This window comes from Xyrauchen texanus, chromosome 29 (assembly GCF_025860055.1).
Source record: "Xyrauchen texanus isolate HMW12.3.18 chromosome 29, RBS_HiC_50CHRs, whole genome shotgun sequence".
In the NCBI taxonomy this organism is placed as follows: Eukaryota; Metazoa; Chordata; class Actinopteri; order Cypriniformes; family Catostomidae; genus Xyrauchen; species Xyrauchen texanus.
Genome location: NC_068304.1, coordinates 9437710 through 9463295, shown reverse-complemented (window position 1 = coordinate 9463295; position 25586 = coordinate 9437710). Strand labels below are relative to the sequence as shown.

General features: G+C 38.4%; 1 protein-coding gene across 1 annotated transcript in view; it reads left to right on the top strand.

The window, feature by feature from the left end:
- Positions 1–25586, top strand: part of cntn5 (contactin 5) — a 411731-nt gene that overhangs the window by 82828 nt on the left and 303317 nt on the right. The window lies entirely within an intron of this gene.

The window sequence follows — 25586 nt, the reverse complement described above, 5'->3', positions numbered from 1 at the left end:
TGAGTAATGGCTGCTGGAAATTGGCCTGTCTAGATTTGATTAAAAAAAAGACTTTTTTCAAATTGTGATGGTGCTGTTTTTACATCAGTAATGTCTTGACTATACTTTGTGATCAGTTGAATGCCACTTTTGTGAATTAAAGTACCAAATTAATCTGTACATAATTCCAAACCTTTGGCTGCCAGTATAAGTATTGAAATCCTGTTGCTTGTCTTTTTCTTCTTCTTCTTCTTATTATTATTATTATTATTATTTACAAATTGGACATTTGTGAGTTCAGTTCCACATTACACAAATGCTTGTTTTTTCCCCCTTAATATACACTCACCTAAAGGATTATTAGGAACACCATTCTAATACTGTGTTTGACCTCCTTTCGCCTTCAGAACTGCCTTAATTCTACGTGGCATTGATTCAACAAGGTGCTGAAAGCATTCTTTAGAAATGTTGGCCCATATTGATAGGATAGCATCTTGCAGTTGATGGAGATTTGTGGGATGGACATCCAGGGCACGAAGCTCCCGTTCCACCACATCCCAAAGATGCTCTATTGGGTTGAGATCTGGTGACTGTGGGGGCCATTTTAGTACAGTGAACTCATTGTCATGTTCAAGAAACCAATTTGAAATGATTTGAGCTTTGTGACATGGTGCATTATCCTGCTGGAAGTAGCCATCAGAGGATGGGTACATGGTGGCCATAAAGTGATGGACATGGTCAGAAACAATGCTCAGGGAGGCCGTGGCATTTAAACGATGCCCAATTGGAACTAAGGGGCCTAAAGTGTGCCAAGAAAACATCCCCCACACCATTACACCACCAGCCTGCACAGTGGTAACAAGGCATGATGGATCCATGTTCTCATTCTGTTTACGCCAAATTCTGACTCTACCATCTGAATGTCTCAACAGAAATCGAGACTCATCAGACCAGGCAACATTTTTCCAGTCTTCAACTGTCCAATTTTGGTGAGCTCTTGCAAATTGTAGCCTCTTTTTCCTATTTGTAGTGGAGATGAGTGGTACCCGGTGGGGTCTTCTGCTGTTGTAGCCCATCCGCCTCAAGGTTGTGCGTGTTGTGGCTTCACAAATGCTTTGCTGCATACCTCGGTTGTAACGAGTGGTTATTTCAGGCAAAGTTGCTCTTCTATCAGCTTGAATCAGTCGGCCCATTCTCCTCTGACCTCTAGCATCAACAAGGCATTTTCGCCCACAGGACTGCCACATTCTGGATGTTTTTCCTTTTCACACCATTTCTTTGTAAACCCTAGAAATGGTTGTGCGTGAAAATCCCAGTAACTGAGCAGATTGTGAAATACTCAGACCGGCCCGTCTGGCACCAACAACCATGCCACGCTCAAAATTGCTTAAATCACCTTTCTTTCCCATTCTGACATTCAGTTTGGAGTTCAGGAGATTGTTTTGACCAGGACCACACCCCTAAATGCATTGAAGCAACTGCCATGTGATTGGTTGATTAGATAATTGCATTAATGAGAAATTGAACAGGTGTTCCTAATATTCCTTTAGGTGAGTGTATATAAAAAAACTAAATAAAAACGAAATGTACTAAAAAACGAAAACTAACAAAGAACTTAACAAAACTAAAGTAAAATGAACAAATAACTGACAAACAAAACAAAAAACTAAACCAAATCAGAGTTAAGTCAAGTCAAGTGGTTTATATTATCGTTCAGCCATTTACATTTAGTACAGTACACAGCAAAACGAGACAACGTTCCTCCAGGACCTACATAAAACAACATAAGACAAAAACAGAATCACGTGGGACTACACAGACTAAATAAGACTTACACATTCCTACATAAAGTGAGCATGCAAACATGCGCAAAATGTATAGGACATTTGTGTCATCTTTTTGCACTACTCAGATTAGAAATGTATACTGGTTGGCGCTGCACTGTCTCTTACTGTGCCTATTGTCCTGTTTCCTTTTTTGTAATTATTGTACTGTCCTATACATTTTGCACATGTTTGCACGTGCACTTTATGTAGGAATGTGTAGGTCTTATTCAGTCTGTGTAGTCCCATGTGGTTCTGTTTTTGTCCTATATTGTTTTATGTAGCACCATGGTCCTGGAGGAACGTTTTCTCGTTTCGCTGTGTACTGTACTACACATTCCTACATAAAGTGCACATGCAAACGTGTGCAAAATTTATACGACAGTACAATAATTACTAAAAAGTAAACAGGACAATAGGCACAGTAAGAAACAATGAGAGACAGTGCAGTGCCGACCAGTATACATTTCTAATCTGAGTAGTGCAAAAAGATGACACTTTATAAAAATGCCGAATGTAAACATAACATACTATAAAGTGACAATGAATTAAGTGCAATTCTGACATGAGCAAAAGTTGAATGTGAGTGTGTGTGTGTCAGTCCAGTCTCTTTTTTTTTTTTTTTGTGAACAAATTTTTATTTGGTTTCGTACAACAAACAGAAGACAAGATAACAAGGCATATACATGTACAAGGAATACATTATACACACCCTCATTTATGCACTCACTCAACCCAAAAACTACATACACACTTCAACCCACACACATACACAGACAATACAAACAAAAGTAACAATTCTACATTTATCTAATCCCCCCCTACCCTCCCTACTGAGTGATCTCTCCCCCCCTCACCCGGGCAAGAGTTTCAGTAATTTGAAGAGCTTTCGACCAAGATCGTATGATCTTTTCCTTAGCACCGTGAGACCGTGCCACAGAAAGCTCTAAAGTAAGAATATCTAACAGCAAGTTCCACCAATATTGAAGTGAAAGAGTATGTGGTGGTTTCCACCGTATAAACAGAATTTTCTTTGAAGCAGTCAAACCAGCAAGCCAAATTCTCTTTTCATACGCAGACATCGGCACCCGAGAATTATCATTTAATAAGCATAGTATAGGACAACAAGGAATCTCTTTACTGAGAATTTCAGATAAAAATGTCAGTCCAGTCTCTGAGTATTGAGGAGTCTGATGGCTTGGGGGAAGAAGCTGTTACACAGTCTGGCCGTGAGGGCCCGAATGCTTCGCTACCTCTTGCCAGACGGCAGGAGGGTGAAGAGTTTGTGTGAGGGGTGTGTGGGGTCAACCAGGCAGCTGGGTCTTGATATGCCTCATGATAAGCCTCTCGAAGCACTTCATGATGATGGGTGTGAGTACGATGGTACGGTAGTCGTTGAGGCAGGACGCTGAAGATTTCTTCGGCATGGGGTGGTAGTGGTGGCTTTGAAGCACGTTGGAACGATGGTGCTGCTTAAAGAGATGTTGAAGATGTCAGTAAGAACATCTGCCAGCTGGTCTGAACATTCTCTGAGCACTCTGCCAGGAACGTTGTCTGGTCCACCAGCCTTCCGTGGGTTGACTCTACGTAACGTTTTCCTCACATCAGCCATGGTAAGACATAGCACCTGGTTGATGGGAGGAGGGTTGGTCTTCCTCGCCGCCACGTTGTTCTGTGCCTCAAACCGAGCGTAGAAGTAATTCAGTGCATATGGAAGGGAGGCATCATTGTCACAGGCAACTGATGTTTTCCTCTAGTTGGTGATGGCCTGGATGCCCTGCCACATGCACAGCGTGTCGCCGCTGTCCTGGAAGTGTCTGTGGATTCTCTGGACGTGTGCGCACTTTGCCTCTCTGATGGCCCGGGACAGTTTGGCACTTGCTGTTCTTAGGGCTGCCTTGTCGCCTGCCCTGAAGGCAGAGTTTTGTGTCCTCAGCAGCGCACGCACCTCCAAAGTCATCCACGGCTTCTGGTTGGAGTGTGTGGTGCTGGTTTTGGAGAAAGTAACATCATCAATACACTTGCTGATGTAGCTGATCACTGATGCTGTTTATTCCTCTAAATTGGTAGAGTCGCCATATGTTGCAGCCTCCCTGAACATGTGCCAGTCCTGATGAGTGGTCTGTATACTGGTATTAGCATAACAGAGATGTGGTCCGAGTAGCCGAGGTGGGTGCGGGGCTCTGCCCGCTATGCGCCTGGAATGTTTGCGTAAACAAGTTCCAGCGTGTTCGCCCCTCTCGTTGCAAAGTCCACATACTGATGAAATTTAGGGAGCACTGTCTTGAGATTTGCATGGTTGAAATCTCTGGCAACAATAAACAGTCCATCAGGTTAAGCGTTCTGCAGTTTGCTAATAGCCCCATACAGGTCACAGAGTGTTTCCTTAGCATTAGCACTGGGGGGCATGTAAACTCCAGTTATAAAGACTGTAAATAAAAAGATCTGCATCTAACAGTCACAAACTCCACCAGTATCCACCAGATGAGCAGTAGCTAGAGACTAGTATAGAGTTCTTGTACCATTCCGTGTTGATGTAAACACACAAGCCACCACAGCGAGTCGTCCCGCACAGAGCTGCATTTCTTTCTGCACGAAATGAGGTGAGCCCGTCTAGCTGAATAGATGCGTCCGGAACTCTTTCGCTGAGCCACGTCTCCGTGAAAACAAAGACAAAGCAGTCTCTAAACTCACGCCGCGTAGTCTGCTGGAGTCGGATGTAGTCCAGTTTACTCTCCAGGGAGCAAACATTTGAGAGCAGGATAGACAGGAGAGCCGGCCTGCTAGGGTTTGTTTTTAGCCTAGCATGGACCCCCGCCATTTTGCGCGCTTCCGCTTCCTCGCACACCGCTTACAACATCCCCTCCCACGGCCACCGGCATCAGGCGACGGAGGACTAGTCTCCACAGCAAGCCGAGGTTGCATAGCTTCTCCTGCAGATCATCATTCAGCTTGGTTGTTGCATGATTCTAGTATTTGAGCAGTGTCGATTGTAAACACAAACACCGGTTGCTCCGATGTCCATGTGCCGTAAAAGTTAGGCTAAGAAACAAAAATAACACCAGTTTGGATCCGGAGTGGCTGCTGCATGCTACCGCACCGCAATCTTGGATCTTTTTGACAAATTGACAAGTTGACAATGAAATAGAAATAAAAACTAAATAATTTTTTTTAACTATGAGAAACTTGATTCACTCAATGGTGCCGCTGCTTTGCCTAAGTAGATTTAAAAGTTACGGGTCAAAAGCCTGCTCTTTTTCTGGTGGATATGCGCAGCCTAGCATATATGCCAAAGCCTTAGAAAAGTGGATGACTGTTTTAAAGCAACAGCACATAGCTTATTTTTACTTAATGTTTTAATTAAGATACTATCTAAATTGGTTTAACCCCGTTTCCCTAGTTCTTACCTTAGAACCACCTAACAGCCATACATCAAGGCACAGTTGACAGCCTTTTCTTCTATTATCAAGAGCTTTGTATTGACTGGAGCTTTCCAATTTCCTTTACATCCAGAAGAAATTTGCCCAATATGGTTCAATTCTATTTAGTCATTTAATGAATACAACAGGTTTTTATTGGGTCAATGATCCATTGTTTGATACCATAAGTTTATCCTGTATCTCCCAAATTAAGATGGCAGGCTCTATAGGCCCTTTCATTAGGAAGCATTGATACGCATCATTCAAATTAATCCCCAATCCAATAGGGTCTATGAGTGGAGCTTATCGTGACTATTAGAAAAATATCAATATTGTCAGCTCAGATAACACAGTGTGGTGTGCTAGCTGTAGGGGGCTTTAACCAGGGTGTAGATCGAAGAGTTGACAGTACTGTACTCAAAAGCCTTTACAATAGAAGTAAAAGCCCTTCTGTCATGAGAATGAAATAAATGGATGCAGCATAATATGTTCATTTAGTACGATTTTTGAATGCAGTGGTTAACAGACAGTTGGTTGTTTTACAGTGGTTTTATATTTGTGAGGTTTTTGTGTTGTGAGTACTGTGGTTCTGTCATAAATACGATTGTTTCCCACAAAAACTCAATGTTTGTTTTTCAATGGGCCCTGTTCTCCCCTCATGGCATCAAATATTGATGCTTGAGTTGGAGTCTTGTACCCCTTTGTTAGTGGTCGACCGATATGGGTTTTTTAATGGCCACAGATATCCAGAGAGCAGGGTGGCCGATAGGCCAATATAATGTTGATATATAACACAATTTAGTATAGTAAATAACAAACAAAACTGCACAAAAAAAAATCAAACAAACCAACAATAAAAACTCTTACTTAACACTATATTTACTACATTTCACACAAAACTTTAACTTTGTAAAAAATTATCTAAAAAAAAACCTATTTTGTATTTTAAATGCTAGATAGCAGTTTCTTCTCATTTCTGTTTTGTCATAAAACTTTAGTAATATTTGCACATAAATAAATTGTTAATATACTAGGAAGAAGGAAATAACAGTACACACAGTACTCCAGCAACTATAGATGGCATATCCACGTTAGCAGTTGCATTTAATAAAAAAATACTAAATCAAACCAATTGTACATTCATTGCATAGTGAATAAGACACCTACTCATAGCACACGTGAAGTACTTTTACCTTGAAGTTGTACCAGAAACTATTTAGCAGAGATGGGTCACTGCTATTAAAATGAATGGGAGAAATTAGAATCCCCAACTGCAGCCAATGGTCATCGGATGTAGATAGATATTCCCGCCTTACAGGTTAAAGAGCCAAGTAGCCTACCTTTTAGAAACAGACATCACCTGTCAATCAACTTGAGAACATGCAGGCACATTAGCTATTAAAGATGGTAAAATTACTTTATTTAGCATAATCTAAGGTAAAGAAGCACCATTTATGATACCTGTGTTGTCAGATTTTACTGCTGATTTGAAATGTAATCTTGACCAACCGTTTTGCAGATTTTGGTCTTTCTTCATTCAAGTAGATTGGAGCTGCACTTTCATGACTGGAAATAGTCTCACGAGAGCGTTCCAAGCATGGCCGACAGTGTATCCAGCGAGAGCCTCAATCTCCAGACAGTTTAAATGACCTGGATCGCCTGCTTGGATTGTCATCATGATTTGTGAATCAGAGGAACTTTTTATCCTGATCCTGAAGATCATGATTCTGGCTGGTAGAATACACACTTCAGAGGAAGATATTAGATGAGCCCTCGACAGGAAGAAAATGCTGAATTTCCGTGAGGTTCGAGAATTACATCTGTTTAAATGAGATATCTGCATATTTGTAGATGGGGATATTATAGATAATAATTTTATTTATATTTGTCTTTTATCATTAGAAAAGTGACGGGGAACTGTTGAGGAGAGACTGTCAGAATATGTGCTTCAGAGGAAGATATATGAGCTATCCACAGGATGCTGGATCTGCTGAAGTTGTGAGGTTGTTTAGACAAGATATGGACATATTTGCAGATGGTATATGATATTAGTTTTATTGATGTTTGCCCATTTATCATTAGAAAAGACAGTTATTAAAAGTTACAGGGAACTGTTAAGGAGAGAGAGGGAAAATGAAACAGGCGAGCACTTTAACATTATGAACTCAAATGCATCGATCTGATATGCGGAGCGTTTAAATGACACTGTGTTGCACACCGGTATATTATTGTAGTAACACCATGGCATGTAACAATAAAACAACCCGTGACTGGTAATTTACATCTTTCAGTCATGTCACATGCAAGCAGCGATTCTCAGCACCCTCAAGAAACAAATCAGCCAAAGGGGAAGTTTTCTGGTCTAAAACTAGCCTTTGGTACCATTATGCTGACCCAGCTGGTAACCTCATTGCCTTGGCTGAACCTTTGCCATCAATCCACCAAAGCTAAAGACATGTAGAAGAGAGCAAGGGCATTTTTATTTTATTTCATAATGATGAAATTAATGATAAAAAAAAATCTGATTGTATGTTTGACGATTTGGCAATATAGTATGTTTATCTATGGCCATCTAATTTTCTAACTTTATGTAACCTTGAAAATATGTGAAGTTGATGCATTGCAAACCCCTGGAATTAAAATGTAAATGAATGTACAAGGGAAAATGTACAGTATAATTTAGGTCTTGTAACTGGTGACCATTTCATTGTTAAAAAAAAATGTAAGCATATTTTTGACATCACTAATTCATTTGATGAATGAGAACATCTTGTTTCAACTTGCTCATGCATTTTTTATTTATTATTTTTCAAGAAAAGGTCCAATTAAAACTTGCTCCTCCTTTCTCTCAATATCATTGATGTAAATGTTAATGGGCCAGAGATTTGTGAAATGCTATATTAAGCAAGCATGTAGCCTGTGATTATAATCAGGGCTTGGCTGCACTTGATGACTATCAGCAGGTTCTTGTCATTATGTAACTGACATTGTCTCCAGTCAGAGAAGGCTTGGTAGAAGAGCTTCACGCATCTACTGAGCTGTAGATTGGAAACACCTCAGACATATCGAGAATCAATGCTTTACTCTCCTGCAGATATTGAGTGGACTGTATGTGGTTGTTGGGTTGGTTGTGTGAATGTATTTTCGCACTTCAGTGAACTTGTAAGAGTTCTATTGCAATGTCCAGTTTTTGGTAAGTTCTGAGAATCAATTAACTTCTCAACTGAATCAACAGCTGGACAGCAAATGAAACTGTACCTGATAGTGTCTAGATCAGGGCTTCTCAAACTGTTCCTGGAGACTTCCCGCCACACTTTGGATGCCATTTTCAATTATTATAAAAATGTAAAGAAATTCAACTCAAAATAAATTAATTTAAATGATCTGAAGTTCAGTAATGAAACTCTACATTGCCCAATTGATAGGTCCTTTAAATTATGTTGAAAAAATGTTATCAGTTAGTCAATTGGCTCACAATCAACTTGCCTCCGTTGTTTGCAGGTAAGCTGATTTCACTAGATTTCTCTCTGAAAGCCTCCTCCTCCCAAGCACCTTATGTCTAGATCTGCTTCAAGAGGATTGTATTATTGAATGGTAGCTTTTGTTATCAAATCCTAAAGTCCACACAAAGTTTGGGAGATTTCAGCATTGCATTTCAGATGATTGGAACATAAGGCCCTGTCTCTTCCTGGCTCTGCATCCCACATTATCAATGGATGCTTCTAATTCCTCACAGGCTGTGCTAGCTCCCAATGTAACAGTATCCTTGAAGGCAGGAATCAGATTCCACTTTTCTTTCGCTTTTTAAAGATAACATATCCCTCTTCCAGAGCTTCGTATTGGCATTAATTTTAGCACAAATAAGCCTCTGCTTGTTTCCAGTTATTTCTTTCCACTCTTGGCCTTCTTTATGGATAAATTATTTGGCAAAAGGAGATAGGAGCTGCTCGTTTAAGATAATCTTATGACACACACCAGTGCAATTACTTTTCTCACTATCTGCACTCTATCCTCTATTTCTTCTCCTTACACAGATCTTAAATGAGAGTGTTCCAAAATGTTCATATTCTTTTAGTTCATTATTAGTAATTTCTGAATAATACTGTCCCATGAGAAGCTGAGATTTAAAAGATTTAGACGTCCATGCAGCATGGAGATGAACATAACAATTAAACATGATCACATCACTTGACATGTTGCTGCCGAATCTTCTGGTACCCTGACACAGAGTCCGTTCTTGAATTACTGACAAGCGGCATCTTCCATCAGACACATTTGTATCAATTTAAGGGGTGTAGGGTTAAAAAAAAAAAAATGCATTCCTGTTGACTGTATTAAGAAATACAAATAACTAAAAATACAACTTTGTGGACATTTCACCTGGAAACTGGAGCTTGCACGTGCCCAGACATTCAACAACACTTCCAGCGTCGGCCACTGGAGGTAGAGATTTGAATTTCAGTAAGCACAGACCATTGACAGTCTTATTTTTAGCATAAAATGTTTGTTATGAATAGACAAGACAAAGTTAACATGTAATATCCACCACCGAATACTGCCGAACATCATACATCATTTGAGATGTGGTGAAAATGTTGGTTGAGGAACAATTATGGTTCAGGCAAAAAATGCAAGTTATACAAGTATATCAGCTTTTGGATACTGGTCATAACAAAATGAGTGAAAGGTGTCTTGTAAGAGAGTTTTTTTTCTTTTTTTTCTGAAAGTCTACCGGGTCAAAAGTGCCCATAGTTGAAGAAACTCTCTCTCTCTCTCTCTCTCTCTCTCTCTCTCGCTCGCTCGCTCGCTCTCTATCTATATATATATATATATCAACTAAATTTGGCATTTAATAGAAATGAAGAAGAGCATCATGTTTCTTGGGTAATAAGAAGCAAGATAGCCTCCCTTCATAAAATGACCTAATGTCCTTACCTGTCCTGACCCAGAAGACCCAGCTGCAGGGTTTTCCAAGATATCTCCCCTTGCAGATGAAGCCCATAACAATCCCTGCTTACAAACACCTCCATTTGGTCTCCAGTATTTTCTCTGTCCTGCTCGGGTCACTGTGGTGGTGACATCATGGCCCTGGAGCCACTCTAATCCCCATATCCCCATCCTCTGTGTGAAATTACACTTGGTCTGCCTCTTTTAATTAATTAGGAATTAAAAGAGAACCATCTGATCCTCATCATAACAGACAAACACCATGTTGCTGTTTCGATTTTCTTCATTATCTTATTATTCTCTTATTTCTGCCCTCATACATACTGTTAAATCAAGTTAACCTTTTAAACAATTAGCAGGAGGGTGGACATTGTTTCATCTCGTAATCAAGACGGACATGCACTGTAAAAGAGCATGCACTACATAAGAGATAGTGGACACACTTTATTATTGTTAACGTTAACTTCAAAGGAAGAGTGTAGCCCTCACTCCATTTTATCATTTTTGGTGTAGCTATTTCATCATCAGTGGAATTAGACCGTCAAAGACATTTTACTGTGTGATCTGAGTTCTAGCCAGCTTTGTAGTTAAGACACCTTTAACAAGTTCAGAACTCTTAGTTTGGTTTGTTCGTTGGATTTAAACTTTTTTGATGTTATAACATTCTGCCCTACCCCAGTGAAAAGGCGTTATATAATAAGAAATCAAATCTGTCTTGACCTTTTGATATAAAGTTTCATTTACTATGAAAATATGTTTTAACTTTCACAACTGAAAACTTGAAGGCTGAATCTGAGCTGAATAAAACATTCCTGATGCCAGAAACCCATGCCTAAAAATGCCTATTTTGTGTTGAAATACTTGGTGCACCAAGTCATGGAAACAATAGACAAACTAACAATAAGGATAAAATGTGGTGAAATTTTTCCAACCTTGTGCTGTTTCTGGCTGAGTTTAGCACTTTCTGCTCTGCATATCCTTCTGGAGGATCATAACATTAGGAAAGAGTGTCTGAAGATCCCAGATCATCTCAGTCTAAAAGCAATGAAAAGGGCGTTCACAAAGAAGTCTTAGGGTCATTTCTGACTTGGTCATTTCATGGGTTTATGCTGATCAGATTGCCATCCGATCATGTAAAAACCTAATGTATATTTCCTCCTAGAATTAGAGAAAGAACTTGGTCAAGTGTTAGCCATAAAGTGCATCTTGCTGTTCAAGCCACATATGCAAACTTTACTCAAACTTTAAATGAATAATTAAAATGTAATGATATAATAAATATAATAATAATAATAAAAATAATAATGTCTATAAAAATGTACATTGGTGTAACCATCATGTTTTTTTTTTTTCAATTTTTTTCAATTTTTATTTCACTGCATATTAAATGCATGTCAGTGTACACAACTTAATCATTAATTTACCCAAAAGTGTCCAAACATATTTTTAGAGCCAACAATAATTTATATATATATTAGGGCTGTCAATCGATTAACATTTTTAATAGAATGAATTACATAGTGTCCCGATTTATTAATTGTGATTAATCGCATATACAAATATATGCTGAGAAAGCAATAATATTAATAATTATTACTCATATAACAATAATTCAATATATAATGATTATACATATTTATATCAATATATATTTATACATAGTTATCTTAAAATTGGAAATTTAAAAATAATTAAAAATGATCGCAAGAACGTAACGCATGTTTGTGTTGTACAAGCTTGCATTTCTCATGAATCTTCCTTATTATGGTCCAGGGGGCATGCGATTAATTGCGTAAATTTTTTTAATGCGTTATTTTTTGTAAAATTAATCGCGCTGAATTAATGCATTAAATCGACAGCCAAATTAAACATCTGTGATGGGAGATTTTGTGCTTATACATAATCATCCACGATAGCGATACCGGTTTATGGAAATTAAATAATTTAATGGGAAGTCTGCTAAAATCAAATTTACAATTAAGAAGAAAGTCAATGCCTACAATTGTAATGGGATGTAAAAACCATATCATCTCTTGAACTAATGTAATTTTGAATCCATTTGAATTGAGGATAATGTTGGATGATTTACATCGAGTACATTTAACCCACCTTGATTAAATGGATTACAGAGAGTTTTTTTTTTTTATTCAGATAGTGAGTCTTATTCCTCCAAATAACATTTTATATGTTTTTATTTACCTGATAAATTAGGGATTTTGGAACATCTATGGCCATTGCAGTATAAATCAGTCTTGATAAACCTTTTGACTTTGATAGTTCTCCCATTTAAGGACAAATCCCTCATTAACCAGGAATTTAACTTTTTATTTTTAATGTTTTTTTATTAATAGGGAGAAATTTAATTTATACTTTCTTTCTGATTTTTAAAAAATGTAAATACCCAAAAAAGAGATTTGGTCCTTAATTGGTATACCATAGAGATCTGACAAATTATCAGGTCTGTCTTTGAGAGCAAATAATTTGCATTTCTTGATATTTCTGTTTAAAACAGACACTAAGAAAATGTATGTTCTTTGTATACGATTCAATTCTTATATATATTTATGCAATATCACATGAGCAAGAGTGCGATATGGCCCTACATCAGCACTGCTGTGATTACTATAGAAACCGCAATGTCCTCCACCATTTTAAACAGCACACATTTTGAAATGTGTCAGTCTGTTGTGTCTCTCAGCTGTGATTAGCCATAAAGCTGAAGTTGTTAGTTTAAAGCCATTTAAAGCTATTTCCTAGCATTAGTAGTGTGTAATCGTAATCCGAGCGATCAGTAGTGTCAATGAACGAAAACACTGACTGATGCTTACTCAGTTCAAGTTAATTAAATGTCTAATATTACACAAAAATGGTCTTTTGCTGCCACTTGCAGGCTAAAATATGCAATGTCACAAAACAAAATGTAAAGAGACACATATAGCTCTTAACACATATGCACTGCTCTTACACATTAGTTTAGAACACCACAAACACAAGCTGCGTGATACACGCAGTGAAGTGTCGGAGTGCTGATGGTGTGAGACATCAGTACTCATGGAACGTCTCTCGTCCAATCAGATTCGAGGACTGGACCAAACTGTTTTATATATACATATATATACTGTGTGTTTATATATATATATATATATATATATATATATATATATATATATATATATATATATATATAGTCATATGCTTTTGTAAAACATCTTATGTGCTTGATACTTTTGCACGGTACTGCAAATATATATAAATATATGCAGTACCGTGCAAAAGTCTTAAGCACATTAGATGTTTTACAAAAGCATGTGACTTAAGTACAATAATTTGACAAATTCAACGTCATTTGATTTTAAAACATTTAAAAATCAAGGAACCTCAAAGAGGCTATTTAAACACAGCAGTTTAACTTCACGCACATTACGTGGAAATGTGAACCAGCATGGGCAGAGCGCATATTCAGGCAGTCATTTCTGTTTGACTGCCTGAATATGCAGAAGACCTATGTATTGTGCTATTTAGGCTTATAGCTCACTGTGCTGGTATTTTGAGTTGTGTTTGAGGAAATTCTATTGAAATAAACAGTCTTTATTCCCACAAATCCAACTACCGACTAAACCTGAATAACCGAACAAGATGACTGGTGCGTGCATTAACCCTCTGGGGTCTGAGGGTGTTTTGGGCCCTGGAGAAGTTTTGACATGCCTTAACATTTGTGCTTTTTTAAATTGCTTAAAAACATATTAATGGCTAAAGTCTGATAACACTGTATTCAACTGGGCTACAATAATATGTGAGCAACATGTGTGTACATGTTTGTATTTTTGAGAAAATAATGTTTATGCGTGGTTTTTGAAAAACAAAAAGTCATTGAAATAAGGCCATATAACACATACTCAGCATTTGTCCACAAGACTTTTGAGAACGGGATCTTGTAGCCGAGAGTTTTTGCTACAAAATGATGTGAACACCAGCCTGATCACTCATTCATACAAAACAATATCATAATTATTTATAAACTTTTATAAGACACTTTTAGTGTTAGAAAGGTCATATGCGAGGAGGCGTGAATGATCATGATTATTGATGTGTTTCACACCTGAGGAGACAAAAGACCCTCCCGTGACCACATCATTGAGGAATGTGACAGAAAGACTTAATGATCAAAATCAAGTTTTAAGTAAAAAATTTAATATTACTATACATTCTCTTTACCTAAAGACTTTTAGACCTACACTACCATTTAAAATAAATCACTTCTGCTCACCAAGGCTGCATTTATTTGATCCAAAATACAGTAAAAACAGTGATATTGTGAACTATTTTTACAATTTAAAAGAACAGTTTTCTATTTGAATATATTGCAAAATGCAATTTGTGATCAAATCTGAATTTTCAGCATCATTACTGCAGGCTTCAGTGTCACAGACTGGCAAGTCTGGAAACAGTCCCACTAGTAAAATATGTACGTTTATATAAAATAGCATGTCAACTAATGAAAACTAAATGACCGAAATGTTATCCTCGGCTGGATCAAGTCTCTCTTCAAAATACAAACGATCATCGGAGTCACGCTCTTCTTCTGAGGAAAATTGTAACTCTTCTTCACTTTACAGGAGTATCCTCGCATGTGTATCTTGCGATCTTTCAAACGTGCAGATAAGTGAATGAACTAGTTGGGTTTAAGGCACAGTCGGGGGTGTTTACCATTTGCATTGATCGCTTCAGCACATTAGCGTATGAATAGTGTCCTCTGTCCATGGGTGTAATCACATTAGAGATAATTAGCTGAGCCAGGAGAAACTGTACATCACTTTGTTTCATACAGATTACATTGCAGAAGAATATTTTCGTTATTTAAAAGTAGACATTTTAAGCTTTCTTTAGACATACGTTTCATGTGTGTGTGAGAAGTATTCGCAGAGTTTCAGATCATTTTTGTGACGTGTTTCAGAAATATGCTCGTGAACATCGAGACTGCTTACCCTTTTTATTTCCTATATTTTACAAATGCACAATGTTTTATTGTGAGGGTACACAAATAAAGGGTACACACTTTATAGTCTCTAATGATGTCTTACACTTATCTGTATGCCCCCAAAAATCCAGCAGGACACGCTGGCACGTCCATCAACCCCAGAGGGTTAAAATCTATTTGGTGTGTGGATTGTTAAAAAAAAATGAACATTAGAAATGAGGCTTATAGATTACTTACTTATAAATAAGGCTTGCATAATAAAACCTCAGTGCCTCTGATACAGAAAAGCTGCACCCCTCTGAGAGAAAATGGAAAGCTCCCACTTGAGGCGTTCATAACGATTCGTCTGATGAACTTGAGCACGGACAGCAGGTAAATATCAAAGTGCGAACTGTCAGTTAATGCAAGTTGGCTCACTGATCGGAAATAATTTACATTTGAAGCCAGAATTTAAGCCTGTCTTGTTGCTTTTGTACCCTTGTGTGATGAGCCTTAAACTTTACTTTTTTTTCTCATCACAAAAAAAAACCATTCAGGGCTATTAACAAATGATCCAGGACTTCAGCCCTATCAGTCAGGATCTAGCTACGCCACTGGTTTCCACATAGTAAATGGGAGGCAGAACGAGAGGAGAGAGAAGGAGAGAATTTTCAGTGACAGAGCTCACTGCACACTGCCTCTTGTGGAGCAGCCAAGTGCAATGAACTTTATACAGCCTGATGGCAAGCCTGCATTACTAAATATACACAGGAGTTCAACTCCCTCAGGAGTTCCACACACAGCTCCTTCTACTCAGAGTCACTCCAATAAACAACTAAATATAAGCATTTTAGTGTAAAGAACAAAGATAATATAAAAGTAGACCATTATATTGGCCAAGGCCGATTATCTGTTCATCTGCTGTCCCAAGGCAGGTTGAAGTTGCCAATCAAAAAGTGATTTAATTTGAACCCATATAAAAAATGTAAGGACAATGTTGGCCGAAATAACTGCTGTAAACGGGTGTAAAGTAACAAATTACAAATACTCATGTTACTGTAAATAAGTCTGGGTTTTTTTTATAATTTTTTTTTCCAGGAATTGTATTTAAGTAGTTTTAAAATGGGATACTTTTACTTGCGTACATTTTAAGGGCTGTAACTGTACTTTTAATGTGATATTTTCCCTCCATCTGTGTTCCCTGTCCTGATTCTATTTGTATCTATCAACATGATTGGCTAAGGAGAGTCTCGTGACCCTTTAAATCAAATCACACATACAAATTTGAACTGCAGCTGAAGATACCTGAACATCCTCGGCTGCAACTGAAAGGGCTTTTTTCAGTGAAAAAGACCAATTGCCTGATTGTGTCATGTGAGTTTAGCTTGCTCAAGCCAGATATCAGCATTAATTCTGCCTCTTATTTGAAGAAACATCAAGGTAAATTTCATATTTCTGCTTACTTGGTTCTGTGTCTATAACGTATCCTGTAATTTAGCTATCTATCACTGAGAATATTGGTTTGCTGTGAGAGATTAATGCAATGATATCAATAGGGCTGGGTGATAAAACAATCTTGATCTTTATCAGGAAAAAAGAGATGTCCTCGATATTGATGATCAATTTTTGAGTAATTTTTTATACTTAGCCTATGATTTACATGTAGAGAACGGGTGTTCATTACATCGATCGTGATAGGAAGACCAACACTGGTTGGGTGATCTAGATAAAATATAAAAGATTGACTTTTTTTTGTTCTTGGCATCTGTAGCTGCATGCTGTTTGATTGACAGGTGGGTTATGTTTGTGGGCTGCACTTTACATGTGCGTGTGTTCCTTGTTCTGAGAGCCTAAATTATTTAATACACACTTTATAATTCCTCCAATGCCCATTTTGGTGAGGCATTAATGTAAACAGTCGGTTATGTCTAAAGTTAACATAAACAGTGGGACAAAAATCTTATTTGTCAGACTTCAAGTGTACATGTAACCAAATAGACCACTGTCTAGTATGACATAAAAAGGATATCAATCAAACAACAACAAGAAAATGAGAATAACACTTACTGAGTTTGGCTGAATAACTTGAGTAGCTTTAAAAGTATTAATGTAATATAATAAAATGGTGACGTTTAGAATAATACTATTTTTTTATAATATTGTTTGTTTTTTAATAAAACCGACCCCTGATGTAGAGTGTGTTCATTTGTATAGTAAATTACCAGGAAAGTAGAAATTATAAAATTATAATTATAAAAACCTTTATCAATGTTTTTTTTCTAGTGCCTGATATAAAAGTATCAACATTTGTAGAGCAATACTTCAGGCAGAATATTCCACCAGTCACAAACTTCAGAAAAATGTGCATCATACCTTAGAATGAGAACACAACAATTTATGGGCTGAACAGATACAAGAACTAAATCAATGCATAACACTGTATCTCAAAAGGAGAACAATGTTCCCCCCATGTGCTACTTTAAGGAATAGTTAACCCAAAAATTTTAATTTTTTGTTAGAAATTCTACCCCCAGCTCAGTAGGTGGTGATTTACATAAAGAATGTTGTAACAGGGTTCAATGGAAAGGAGGACACAGGAACCGGTGGAAACATCAAAGTAATATTTTTAATAAACTTAAATACAAAGACACACAAACGTAAATGCATACAGGGCAGCTGCCTGTAGCTCTCTCTCTCCCGAACTGCCACATCTCATTGCACTTATCCCTCTCCACAGCTGATTAGCCTGATTGGGGGCCGGGTATGCGTAGTCATGGCCCTGCCCTCATCCTTGTCACTCTCCTCCCTCCCTCTGTCCTTTGCCTCTGCACGGCCCTTCCAGCCCTGCCTGCCAGCAGGCCTTCCCTGCCTTCTGTGACCTGGGAGGGAGACAAGGGGAGGGAAAAAACAAAACAACAAAAACAGGAGAGGGAAAGGCCAATGCGGAGCGACAGTGAGAGAGAGACAGAGAGGAAAATTACTCGCCGGTTCCCAGACACGCCGTCGGCTGATCCTCGGTTACACCTCCACCCTCTGGCAGACAACAGCCGCTCCTCCCTGGGCGAACCGGAGCTAGTCCTCCAACCCCTGACAGACGAAATGCGTTTCGGCAGCCGGTAAGGAATTCTTCCACCCTTGAAAGTGGCTCTACAGCTCCAGGCGGTCGGCAGCAAGCCCGTCCTCCCCTTGCGGACGGCGGCCATTCTTCCGACCCCACTGCTTTTTCGCAGCTGGTAGGGAACTCCTCCACCCCTGGCAGCAGCCCCACCACTCCAGGCAGCCGGCAATAAGACCCTCCTCCCCTCGTGGATGCCGGACGTTCATCCACATCCAGGTGGCCGTAGCAACTCCCGGTGGATGGCCACGGCTGCTCCTTTGGGGTGGATGGTAGTGGCGAGGACTCTACGACGACACATCCTTCCACCTTCCTGGGTTTTGGCACCAATGTAACAGGTTTCAATGGAAAGGAGGATGCAGGAACCGGACGAAGCATCAAAGTAATGTTTTCATAAACTTAAACACAAAGACATACAAACGTAAATGCATACAGGACAGCTGCATGTATCTCTCTCTCTCTCCTGAATTGCCACATCTCATTGCACTTATCCCTCTCCTCAGCTGATTAGCCCGATTGGGGGCCGGGCGTGCGTAGTCACAGCCCGGCCCTGCCCTTCTTCTTGTCACAAATGTGAATCGCCAAATACACAATAAGGATGTGAAAGTGAAGGTTAAATTGGAGATTGACTGAGCAGGGAGGAACATTTCTTGTAAAAATTGACTTAAATATTGTTCTGTTTCTTACCCAACCTATTATATCGCTTCTGGAGACATTGATTTATCCACTTGAGTCTTTTATGCTGACTTGTGTAAGTTTTGTAGCTTCAAAATGTTGGCACCCATTCACTTGTATGGACAAAAGTGCTTAGACATTTTTCTAAAAATCTTAATTTGTGTTCTGCTGAAGAAAGGAAATAATACACATCCAGGATGCCATAAGTTGAGTAAATTCTGAGAGAATTGTAATTTTTGGGTGAATTATTCCTTTAAAGCCCGATGTGGCCCCTTTACCAAACAACTTTTTCCACCCCAGCTCTACCTCCTCTATTGTGCGTGACATGACGTGCCAAGTTTAACCAATTTTTTTGCATTCCTTGCATTGTTTTGAATATATTTATGCGCAACAAAAAGCTCTGTCGTCATCAAGTGCATTTTTAGGCCCTAAACAAATAATGTAATTGTTTCATATATTATAATTCATTTCTGTTATCATATCACCCTTTTATTTTTTATGAATCAGATTCATGTAGTGTTTATCATAGATAAGTGATGTATTTTAAAAGCTGGCAGTCATAGATTACCTATAAAATACCTATATGTTTATTCTTTCTGGGGGATGTAAATTGTGTGTGCTACATTTTGATATTGTAGCATACAGTGCTTATTATAAGGGGTCATCTCATTCATAACTCAGTACTCAATACTCACTACGCATGAGTACTCTTAAATAAGCTACTCTTTTACACTTACTTGAGTAGTTTGAAGTACTTTTACTCTACTCACACTAAATGTTTTGGGAAGTAATAGTACTTTTATTTGAGTATGATTTTTCAGTAATGTTTCCACCCCTGGCTGTAAATGACAGTAACATTAGCTTATTTGTTCTTAAAAGCACTGAGCTGTATGTTTGACAGAAAAATGCACGAGAAGATGTATCTATGGAAGATGATGTCTTACTTTGAATGGTGACTCTGACTGTTGTTGAGTGGCATGCCAATAGCTGTAACCCTGAAAAAGGAAAATGTAAGACATGAAGCTCATGCTTAAAAGAAAAATTAACCAAAAGAAACAGCTCAAATGAAAATGGATGCAAACTTCTGCTTAAAATAAAATACACAGGCCATTTGTTGATTTATTTAATATTTTAATCTTTCTAAAGATGTCATTGTTTATTTAATTATTTATTTAAATATTCAAATATTTATTTCATGATTTAACTTTTAGTAATTTCACTCCCCATACTTATTTGACATCATTAAATCTGCATTATATAATATATAATCTGTCATTAAAGATATCAGCATCAGCCAAAATCAAAAACAAAACATTTTCGGTCGACCACTAGTCGAACCACTATACAACTCGAGTGCTATATTCTAAATCTCCTGAAGCCATACAAAAGCTTTGAATGTGAAACAGACCAAAATGTAAGTTTTTATTCACTATTACACTTTGCTGTAACTCTGAACTTGCTTTCACCTGTGTTACTGATGCTTTTAAAATTAAGCATATTATAAAAATAAGTCATTTCAAAACTTGAATAGTTTCCTTTTTCTTAATATGACCTTGTCAATGAAAAAAAATAAAGGTAATAGAAGAAATCGAAAGCAACACCATGTGGTGGCGTCAAAAATGTTTGACATATGGACACATTTTTAACAGGCAGTCCTGCAGAACACTCACATTGATATTGTTGTTGATAGGCAGGCCATGGTGCCATGAATACAAATAATGAGAATTGTTGGTTGCCAGTCAGCTCTAGTCACTGTGCATTCAGGTGAGGCAGAGGCAGGTGCTATTAGTAATGGATGAATAGAGGACACACAGAGAGAGAGAGAGAGAGAGAGAGAGAGAGAGATGAGTCTGTCCACAGGCGCTTCACACTTCTCTATTAATTGCATCCAGTCTCAAAAATTAATATTGGTTGTGTTTTATAAAAAAAAGGTTATTAAATATACTTGCTGTAGTGTGTGCGCACCTGTGTGTGTGTGTGTGTGTGTGTGTGTGTGTGTGTGTGTGTGTGTGTGTGTGTGTGTGTGTGTGTGTGTGTGTGTGTGTGTGTTGATATGAGCAGATGTAAAGACCATTAGAGGCCTGACCGTGAGTGCACATGTGTGTTTATGAGGTGTGGCATTGTTAGCGGACAGTGTGTCTGTTTTTCATGCATCTGTAATATTGTGCCTAAAGAAACATACTCATTTCTGCTTTGATCATGGAGACTAATGCGCACTTACACACTGACACTCTCTCTCTCTGCACAAATGTGAGAGTTGATTAAAGAGAAGTATAAATTTACTGTGAACCAGTGATGGTACCATATTGTACTACCTTGTTTTTATTTTCGTTACCAACATAGTTCAACCATTTGGTGTTTCCCAAAACCATAATTCCAACAGACATTCCCAAACACCATCACACAATTCTGTGGTTGTAACTTCAGCTCTCCACAGAAGCCGTTTTTTTGTTTGTTTCTGTATATATATCTGCCCACACTTGTACTTGTCAGTATTTGTGGCAGTATTTTTAAACTTTCTGAAAAGCTGCAGTTTCTGATTTTCTACCTCATTTAAAAGTAAACAACAGATGCATTACAGATAAAACAGATAAATCAATCACCCTCACTGCCATCATTTAATCATTTAAATTATTTTTAATCGAACAACTTATATACATATATATATATATATATATATATATATATATATATAAAATATATATATATAATTTATTTGTGTTGCTCAATTAGTATTCAATAAATATCATTTGTTTTTCAATCGTCATTCACTTTGGGACCAGAAAAGGACACCTTTTCCTTAAGGGGTGCCTTTAGCCCAGTTGTACCCTACAGTACCATGCCGTGCATTCTAGATCCTTCATTCCATTTCAAAGGATTGAATCTGTTCAATTTCCCCCAAAGTTATATCTCTAACCCCTGTGTAATATGTTTAACAACATTGTTGAATCAATGTGATCTGATGGATATGCTGATTTGCGACTTAGTTACAATGGTTTCGGGAAGCATTTATGACTAGCTAGTTAGTTTCTCCAACAAATCATTGTACTATGGTGTTTAAGCAGTGAGTTATGACATTGTGCGGAAAATGCATGAGTAGTCATGTAGTAAAATGATTTGTAGCCTTTTGAGATTATCTGCATTAGCCTATAAGCATGTCTATTTGGGCCATTAACAGAGCTCATTTTGTGTTGGTACCAAAATCTACCAACATCCTTGTCAATGAGTAATGATATGTTTTCCAAAAATTTAGAATTTTGAATACATATTTAAAATTGTGGAGGTTCCACTTGTGATGTTGGAAAAACAGTGAGACAGTAATCTAATGCATTTTTACATAGAAAAACTATTGAAAAACAATGTTTGTGTGAAAAGCCCCTGAAAGCATGTGCCAGTTACGTTTCAAAAAATTAAGTATCCTTTATTAAATCAAATTTAGCCTATTGTGAGGTGGAGGAGGGAGTTGCCAGACCGTAAAGATGCACACCATTTGGAGGGAGAGAGAGAGAGAGGACCCGGAGACACCAGAGAGGAAGAGAGAGTGACGCAGACAGCCACTGTGTGTGTGCGCCAATGTTTTGTTATACTGAAAAGGACTTTTATGTTGTGTTTTGTTTCATTAAAAGTATTTTTGGTTGATAAACCGGTTCCTGCTTCCTCCTTTCTGATGAACAAGAGGCTTCTCTGCCACACCTATACATATATGTATATAAATGATATACACCAATCAGCCACAACATTAAAACCACCTTCCTAATATTGTGTAGGTCCCCTCAAATCAAAAATCAAAATCAAATCAAATCACTTTATTGTCACACTACCATGTACACAAGTGCAACAGTAGATGAAATTCTTGTGTGCAGTTCCGAGCAACATAGCAGTAATGTCAGTGACGAGACATATACCAATTACAATAAACAACATACTTACACAAAACAATTTACATATCAAATGTACACATACTTACACAACACAATAATTATATACAATGTACAGTCAACAATACACACAATATACAATACAATAAGTAAGGAGTATATGAAATATATATATATATATGAAGTAGTATATTGAGGAGAATATGTTGACAGTCCAGTGTGAGATTATAGATGAATAAAATGCAGTGCTAATTATTGATCCTGATAGATCAAGTGTTCAACAGTCTGACTGCTTGGGGAAAGAAGCTGTCATGTAGTCGGCTGGTGTGGGTCCTGATGCTGCGATACCGCCTGCCTGATGGTAGCAGTGAGAACAGCCCATGACTCGGGTGACTGGAGTCTCTGATGATCCTCCTAGCTTTTTTCACACACCGCCTAGTGTATATGTCCTGGAGGGAGGGAAACTCACCTCCGATGATGTTTCTGGCAGTTCGCACCACCCTTTGCAGGTCTTTGCAGTTGTGGGCGGTGCTATTGCCGTACCAGGCAGTGAAGCAGCCAGTCAGGATGCTCTCTACAGTACTGGTGTAGAACCGTGTGAGGATGTGTTGGTTCATTCCAAACTTCCTCAGCCGTCTCAGGAAGAAGAGGCGCTGGTGAGCCTTCTTCACAACGGCCTCAGTGTGGACGGACCATGTGAGTTCTTCAGTAATGTGGACACTGAGGAACTTGAAACTGCTGACTCTCTCTACCGGTGCTCCATTAATGGTGATGGGGCTGTGTTCTCCTTCTTTCCTCCTGAAATCCACCACTAGCTCCTTGGTTTTACTGACGTTGAGGGAGAGGTTGTGCTCCTGACACCAGCGTGTCAGAGTGTGCACCTCCTCTCTGTAGGCTCTTTCAACATTGTCAGTGATCAGACCTACCACCGTCGTATTGTCAGCAAACTTAATGATGTATTGGAGCTATGTGTTGCCACACAGTCATGTGTGTACAGGGAATACAGGAGTGGGGCTGAGAACACAGCCCTGCGGGGCTCCAGTGTTGAGGGTCAGTGATGAGGAGATGTTGCTGCCCATTCTAACCACCTGACGTCTGCCTGACAGGAAATCCAGGATCCAGCTGCACAGTGAGCTGTTTAAGCCCAGAGCCGGGAGTTTCATATCAAGCTTGGAGGGCACTATGGTGTTGATTGCTGAGCTCTAGTCAACAAACAGCATTCTCACATATGTGTTCCTTTTTTCCAGATGGGAGCTGCCAATACAGCGCCAACCCGCACATAGAATTCTGAGATGATATACTTCTCATCACAATTGTACAGAGCGGTTATCTGAGTTACTGTAGACTTTGTCAGTTCCGACCAGTCTGGTCATTCTCTGTTGACCTCTCTCATCAACAAGGCATTTGCATCTGCAGAACTGCCACTCACTGGATGTTTTTTGTTTTTGGCACCATTTCTAGAGAATGTATTGCGATTCATACATCACATCAACCATCAGAAAGGGAGGAGAAATGTGATCTCAGTGATTTGGACCATGACAAGATTGTTGGTGCCAGCTGGGCTGGTTTGAGTATTTCTGTAGCTGCTGATCTCCTGAGATATTCACACACAACAGTCTCTAGAATTTACTCAGAATGTTGCCAAAAACATCCAGTGAGCGGCAGTTCTGTGGATGGAAACGCCAATGGTCAACAGAGAATGGCCAGACTGGTTTGAACTGACAAAGTGTACAGTACATTCTTCTCACCACAGTTGTACAGAGCGGTTATCTGAGTTAGTCTCAGAAAGTTATTCTGAGATGCGGGTTGGTGCTGTTTTGGCAGCACAAGGGGGACCTACACAATAATAGACAGGTGGTTTTAATGTTGTGGCCGATCGATGTATATATAGTACTGTGCAAAAGTCTTAGGTGCATTATATTTTTCACAAAAACAAGGAGCCCTGCAACAGATGGTATGGACCCCACAGAGCCCGGATCTCAACATAATTTAGTCAGTCTGAGATTACATCAAGTGTCAGAAGCAAGTGAAACAGCCTAAATAGATAGAAGAACTTTGGCAAGTCTCCAAGAAGCTTGGAAAATCCTATCTGCCAACAACCAAGAAAAACAGTGTCTAGGTGTATAGAAGAATTGGTGCTGTTTTGAAATCAAAAGGTGGTCACACCAAATATTGATTTTGCTTATATATGTTTACAGACAATGTGAAACCGGATGATGAATTAAAAGAATTATGTGTGCCGATCGTTTTTACCTCAAGCTGCTAAATAGTTTTGGATTATATAGGCAACATATATCGCAAAATCAGAGATCAGGTTTCTCTTGAGATTTTTTTTTTTTCACCACTAAATAACATTTAAAGGAGTTATTTTTCCTTGCCACAGTCACTTTAGCTTGGTCTCTGAGGGCTTTAAGACTTTAAGGCATGATTTTCTATAAAGCTGCTTTGAAACAATGTGTATTATGAAAAGTGCTATACAAATGTAAACCTCTTGAGTGTAGATAAACACATTTTTTCTCAAGAAAAACATGAAAATTGTGAGTTCATATAAGTTTTCAAATTTTTCTCATTTGTTACCGATGCCAAATACTTCTGTGCCATTGATGATTTAAAAGACATTTATGTTGAATCCCTGAATAACCTTGGGCGAAACATTTGTGGGCACTGTTATTTTTTGTATCAAGAAGTGTGTGTATCGTTACATGCCTAGTGTGCAAGTTTTGTACTCATATCTGTTTACATTTCGACTACAAAACCAAAGAATAATAAGTCTCATGTAATCGCAGGTTCCGA